Raw genomic sequence first — 7,467 nt, 5'->3', positions numbered from 1 at the left:
ACAGGTCCTGAGCCCTTCCCGAGTAAAAATTTTGAGTAAAAATTTCCCCTTCAAAATAGGGCATACCCATTGAACAGGCCCTGTGCTACCCATTTGCAGGAAGATACTTAAACACTGCTTTCTGATATGGATATGTAGTGTCAACATGCTCCATGAAGGACAGCCTGTGCTTGCTGTCCTAAGCCTCCTTCCTAGTGGGAGAGTGTGAGTAAGGTGGGCAGTTTCCCTTGGGAGGGGGATGCTCCACCCCAGGGTTTGAGCAGGTCTGGCATCTCCTGCTGAAGCTCCTGCTGATCATACAGGCAGTAGCCTGATACCAGCTGTACTTCAGGGAAATGGACTATTTAGAAGCAGTTGTTTCCCCTTTGACTTATTAAATCTTAAGACTGATGTGGAAATTTCAAAGGTGCAGGCTCTGGGTATAGTCCTTGCTCTGTGTTTTAGATACCTCCTAAAGCTCTGAACTTGAGCATGGCTAACTTTAAAGTTATAACTATTCCCCTTGAAACAGATGGCACAGCTTGAGAGGAAAAAATCAGCATGTGTGAAAATACTTTCAGGATGGGAAGATAATGGCCCTAGTATTTTTTCCAAAATTATGGCAGTCCTGATGTATCACAGTGAAGGTAAAGGGGCAGATATATGTGGTCATAACAAAAAAATGAGTAAGGAGTTAAGTGAGCATAAAGGCAAAACCTTTGGGTTACTTAGCAGAAGTTTTCAGCAAATCAATGCAATCCTTGTTACGCCGCAGTGAAGCACCACGGTGACCTTCAGGGCTGCGCTGCCATTGTGAGCTAGAAACTTCTGAGTGATCGCCCATGTTGCCCGCTCACTGCTGGAGTATTTTTGGCTTTTAGTTTTGTCTCAATCACTGAAAGGTCAATAAACTGCTCATTTATTTTAAGAGCTAACGGTTCACTGAGCTGACAAATCTTGCATCTCTCAGTGCTGCAACATAATAGGACTTCATCTGCTCTGATATCTCAGGTACTCTTGCAGATCTGGATTTGTAGCTCTACAAGTAAAACTGATATAAGTTAATAACCTGTTAAGAGTAGTTTAACCTTTTTCCCCTTAATTTCCTCTTTTTTCCCAAACTGGCATGTTTCTAGGGCTCCAGTAGCTGTCCTGTTCCAGTCAAACTCTGTAACTCCTTCAGATGTCAATAGAGTTGATTCACAACAATTTCTTCAAAAAAATCATCCTTTATAGTTGTCATGTGAGCAAACCCCAAATCAGCTACAACTATACTGTTATATTTGGACAGTTCAGTGTGAAGAATGAAGAAAGGAATGGTGTTAATTGGGGGGGTGGGGGTGGGGGGGGTGGGTGGAGAGCAAAGTAAAGTTCTGTCTTAATTTAGTATCTTACCTGAATAAGGCAATGGCCCTGGAGTCTCTTCAGGTCAGTGATTCACTTTGGAGGGGGGAACCCCAAGCAACCACAGGTGTAGTATGAAAATAATGCATGAATAGGGAAGGACACTGAAGAAGCCCATCGTGTCCAAGCATATTGAGAGAGCTTCCTTGCTCAGGGGAACGAAGAATACACAGGGGCCACAGTTTGGGTAACTGTTGCTCTAACCAGAGCTGCACCACTTGTTTAAAAGTGATAAATTTTAAAATTTATCTTAAATTGCCTAGTAAAGTCATTGAAAGGGAATATCATAGTATATCTACTTCCAGGTTGTTCAGAACCCAAACACTGAAAGGAGCAGAACTGATGGACCTTGTGTCTCTGAGCAGTTATTGAACCATCCGGAGCCAATGTGGCTGTTGTTTAAAAACAAAAAACCTCAAAACCAGATGGTCAGTGCTGCCTAAGTTAAAGCACATCTAATTTTCCCACTGGCTTTCTGGAGTTTAAATGCCAGTGAACATATTGAGAATTGCAGTGACACTAAAAAAAAAAAAAAGATGATGTCTTTAAACTAGCAGCAAAAATAACTTGCAGAGAAATATTACTAAAGATCATTGATTCATTAAAAGAGATCTAGAACTGAAATTTCAGCTTTGCACAGTGAAAAATAAGAGGAAAAAGTGGTCAGGAGTACTACAATGGCTGTGGAAAGAGCTGTTATCTCTGGATAAGGATGGAAGATTAAACAGAAGACAGCCTTGTATTTTTTGCTATGGCTTTTAAAAATGGACTTCTGCCCAACTGGTGGATCGATTTTCCAGGGTGATGCAGAAACTCAGTGCCCTTATGTTCATACTAGGTAACAGGACTGATTTAAGAAAAAATTAAATACTTGAGTTAAGATGCTTCATTTATGGATTAAAAGTACCCAAGCAGATCAAAGCAACAAGAGTTAACAGACGAGAGTTACACAAAGGATGTATTTTTAAAGGTTTAACTTAAAATAATTCAGAGCAAAGTCTGAAGGACCAGGAAGTATATGGAAAACAAATCTAATTTTAAACTAGCAAAGATAAACCAATAAACCTGATCCTATAAAACAATTTTAATTGTGGAATAAAATGCAGAGCTAGTTTAACTGATGTAGTTCTGAACACATGAAAAAGCATATTGATTAAATATATAACCAGCACTAGATCAGACAGAGGCAGAAACAGTGGAATTTCCAATAACCTTCAAGAACTCTCCTTAAGGAATTCCAGGAATATATTTTTTAAAGGAGACAGAGGGGCAGAACTCCGCCTCTGGAGTACAGCCTGGCTGAACTTCAGGAACCACTTTCTCAGTGCGAGGGTGCCTGAGCACCGGCACAGGTTGCCCAGGGATCTTGGGGAGTCTCCAGCCCTGGAGATATTCAAAAGCCATCGGGACACGGTCCGTGGCAGCCTGCTCTGGGTGGCCCCACTTGGGCAGGGGGTAGGACCAGATGGAGCCCACAGGTCCCTTCCAGCCTCAACCAGCCCGTGATTCTGTGGGTCTTATTGCCTTCAGTCACAGGCAATCAGTACCTCCCTTATTTATATTGGATGCTTCCCTGAAGATCCAAGAAAAGTGATAGATTCTTTTAAGGAGGAAACTGCATAAGTCAAGTCCCATATGAAGCCTCTTTCAGCTTCCAGGTAGGAAACTGGTTATAGGAATGGATGTTATTAATGAACCCTTTTTCTGCAACTTCTGAGGCATGCCTTTGAGCTTTGCTGCTTGTCCTTAATAATCTTACTGTAAAAAATGCAAGTTTATAGGCATGAGAACATACCTATGACACTGCTAGAGCTTCCTCCTGTTGCCCTCCCCTTGCTGTGGCACTATGGTTTACCTGTAGCTCCTCGTCTGGGGTTTTTTTCCCCGATGGGTCACTGTGTGGGGGCTCAGGACCTGCTATATGGCTGGCATGACGCTAGCACACTTAGCTGATGCCATGGTTTCCAGTGGTGACAGGCATGCCTCAGGGGAAGAATGCCTTCCCTTATTAGGTTAGTTTATTAAAATGTTCCTAGTCTTTTTTTGTGTGGCAGTCACAGGTAAGTACAACAGTGAAGACCAATGTCATGGTTTCAAACAACCAAGCGCTCAAATATTGTTGTAGTGTGGCATAAACTAAACCAAGAGATGCACAACTCCAAGTTTAATAGCTCTAACCTCAGTGTATCTAAATATAAAGATCTTCCACTGAAATCCAAATGAAATAGAGCTAAACACCCCACTGCTAATTCCATAAGCAGGAAAAGAGGGATATATTCATTAAAACACTCAAGAAAAAATATAAATTATTCTTAGATAAAAATATTTGAATATGGCTTTGTATTGGGTGGTGCTTTACTACAGAGGTGTTTGTCATTGCCTCCTGGCTGGTGAGCATGGCGATTGAACTTCACTTCAGGATGAACCTGTCTCAGGCAGTCATGGACTTGCTAAAAGGTGAGAATTCTTTGAGTAAGTTTGTGCACAATGAAAGAAAAAATGAATAGTCAGCTATAAATAGTCCAAAGCTACAAACTTCCTGAAGAGGTGTATCAGATATTGGCACCATTACGAGGAAACTTATTCTTAGGGAACTATGTGAGCACTTTTTAAACTGTTTTTCTCATAGGGATTAATTTAAGCATACTCCAAGATATACTCTGAATTTAAGCAGGGACTCCTAGCTCTAAATGATGGCAGACACTTCTTGCCATATTTTTCCAAAGGAAGATTCCTTTAGTTATGTGAAGAAAACACGAAACACAGGAGAGAAAGATAGTACTTCTGCAACTTCTTTCTGAGAACTTTGATTACCCATCTTTGTCACATGTGCGTTGGCAGTTATGCTTACACAGGCATGTTAATCAGTAAGGAATAAAGGGAGATTTTAGACCTGATACAGATTTTTTTGGAATTAAGCTTGTTTGGCTTTTGCATTAGTAAGATATGTAAATAGAGATTATTACAGGATTTAATTATTTCTGCATAGTAGATGTCTCCAAAGGAACACAATTTGTCAGTTTTGTTTCACAATGTGGAATGCTGTGAATTTAAGGAAGTGATAGGAGGAAAAAATGGCCTGAATGGCTCGTGCCAATTGACTTTTTTCAAGGCAACCTAAAAATCCTCCTCCTTTGTCAGGCTGTATTAGGGGGGATCATATCTTATTATGTACATTTGGAATGGAAAGGAGTTCACTTTCCATATTTTAATTCCTGAAATCAATTTTCAGGTCAGTCTATGCTGTTGCAATACACTTATTTTTGCAGGATGTGTATTTGTTCCAGATGACAGTGTACGGTGTGTATGGTCTTTCCAGCATACTTCATCTCAGCACTATAGTTCTTTATTAGGATTATGCTTTATATTCATCACAGTATATTAATTTTTAACACCTTTCTACTTGTTTTCCCTTAACAAGATCCTTATTAGGTGCATGTATAATGAAGGGTGAAGAACACCAAAATATCCTGCCTGATAGCCAGGGGTGGGTCCTGATGTCCCATCTCCCAGATCTGTAACCTCTCCAGATAATTTGTAAGCTGTGCAACGTGCGCATACAGGAGGCGTACTGCTGCGAGGGGTGTCGTACCAATATTAACTCAAACTCACTGCTTTGGAATACTAAGATCAGATGAATAATTATGAAGGTCAAAAGAGGCGGGAAGGAGTAGCGTGGTGTTTGGAGCAGGTAAGATGAAGCCAATAACACTGAAATCTGTCAGGTCTGGGCTATTAATTAATCACTGCCTGCTAACCTGCTGGAGGTCTGTGCAGGTGAATGCTCTCTTTAAGGGCTGTAAAGGATGGATTGCCTGGCTCTGGACCCGTCTTTTATTTAGGTATGGGTAAAGCCATTGAGGTCAACAGCAGTGCGATCAGCTGGAGAGCAGCTTTGCTAGGTCATTCGGTGGTAATAGCCACTGTCGGGCAGCGAGGGCCTCTGCCTTTAACTTCATTTTGGTATCCGCGTTTGGCTCTTGCTGCAGCCCTGGGGGAGACGACCAGACCAAACGTCGGGGAGCTGGGCGGTCGGGGGTGCTCCTGGATGCCTGCAGCTAGAAGGTGGGGTGCTTTTGGGCACTTAGTGCTGCTCCAGCTAACACTTAACTCCTCTCGGCACCTGTCCCCTCTAAGCTGCCCTTACCCGAGCCCATGCTGGAGGTCTGAATTTGTAGCCCCTTTCGTGCACTGAGCAAAGCCAAGGGGAAAAGCGAGAGATGGAGCTGCAAGCGTGCAGCAAGTCACAGTCCCGGGAGAAATGCGGGACTCCAGCTCTCTGCAGGCTTCCTCGGTGGAGATGCCTTCCCACTGATGAAACCACTCATGAACTTGCAAGGAAGCAGGAGATGCAGTGCTGACCTTCATTGGCAGAAAACCCGTGGCCAACGTGGTTGTGTTTCTGTTCTCTGGATATTATTAAATCTCCATCCTGAAACACCACTAAACACATTTTGTGATACCAGGTGCCCTTTTTTCAGTAACAACTTGTAAAAAACCCGACTCTTAAGCCTTCATTAGTTGTCATTAAACTGCTGAATGGAGGAAAAGATTTTCTTGCTTTAAAAAAAAAAAAGTGAAATTTCACTGTTTGCCTTTGAAAAGTGATGCTTGCAGTGAGAGCAACAATTTCCTCACTCCACCACGCTGACTGCTGTTTCAAAATTTGCCCTTTTCAAAATCCATCTAAATCTCATATTTTTCTCGGTTTACCTTAAGTACAGATTCTAACCTTGGTCTAGCCATGTTATATTTGTTTTACTTGTGTGAACTACTACTTTTACAGTTTTTTTTTATAGATATGTTGTGTGCTTTATATCTAAGCACAATCCAATCTTAAGCATTTATACTAGTCCTTAAAAATACAAAAAGTCAGACTGAAGAATAAGCCAAGAACTGATCAATCTGTTATGCCACTTAAAAAAGAAAAATGTGGAGGGGAGATAAACAAAGCAGCTCAGGAAATACTGGGATTTAAAGATGTGCTTTTCTGAAGGAAATAACTTACCCGTACAGGTAACCTATTTTACAGAGCCTGGAGAATTATTAGCATGAAAAACAAAGGATCATTATTTAACAAATGGAACTAATTTGGCAAGGTAGGATTAGGACCCAATTGCCTTACAGCATTCAAATGACTTCCATCACTGACAGATGTGCAAATGGGAGCAGAGGTTGCTATTGCTTTAGAGCTGGAGGATTTTGGGGCTGGTGGGAGCTATAAACAGATGTTCAGGGCCAAAACTCTCCTTTCTGCATGGAGATGGAGGGTGGTACATGTAGCACAGGGCGTCCTCAGAGGGAGGCGTTCAGATCTGCAAGGTTAGCACAGCTTGTTGGTGCTAAAATTGCGGCTTTTTGCAGCACACAATGTGGGTTATGTGAGTGTAAGTAAAGAACAAAAGGAGGGGAAAAAGGTGGAAGATTTGAGAAGTAGTAGAAAGGCTGATCACATTGCTCTGAGGAGAAACAAGTGAAAACAGCACGAGTGGAAGGAGCAGGACTGAGAGGAGATGGAGCTCACACTGAGGAGGAGACACTGAACAGGCTGTAAATAAGGAGAGATTGAGAAATAGAGGCTCCTGATGGAGGTAATACTCTTTTTTTTGGTAGTGAGGGAAGCAGGACAGTATGGCCTTCTGTTCTGAAGGCCGTGCACTTGCATCAGCCAGAGTTACGTGGGCTGGGAAACTCGGGCTGTGAGTACTGATGCTGGGGCGATGGGGTCTGGGTACTTCTGGCCAGTGACGTTTCTCTTTTGCATGAGGGAGATAAGTCTTTTTCCGAGCTGAGGGAAAAAGATATAGGACTGTACTTAAAAATTTCTAATTATAAGAAGCTAAGACAATAATAGGCCATAATAAGGAGGTTTGGGTGATAAATTGGAAGATAAGTATTCATGAAAATTAAGTTAAAATATTAAGGAGTGGGGGGAGTTAGTTTTGTGTTTCCAAGCCAAAGCATTGGTCTTCCCTGGCTGTAGCTTGCACTGCAACAGCTGCAGGCACCTCTGCTCTCCACTGCGGGTACAACTGCAGGGCATGTTATGTCTTGGAGAAGTGAAGTGTCCCCATGTCCTCTGCA

Source organism: Buteo buteo, chromosome 4 (genome assembly GCF_964188355.1).
Source record: "Buteo buteo chromosome 4, bButBut1.hap1.1, whole genome shotgun sequence".
Taxonomy (NCBI): Eukaryota; Metazoa; Chordata; class Aves; order Accipitriformes; family Accipitridae; genus Buteo; species Buteo buteo.
This window is presented reverse-complemented; position numbering follows the sequence as displayed.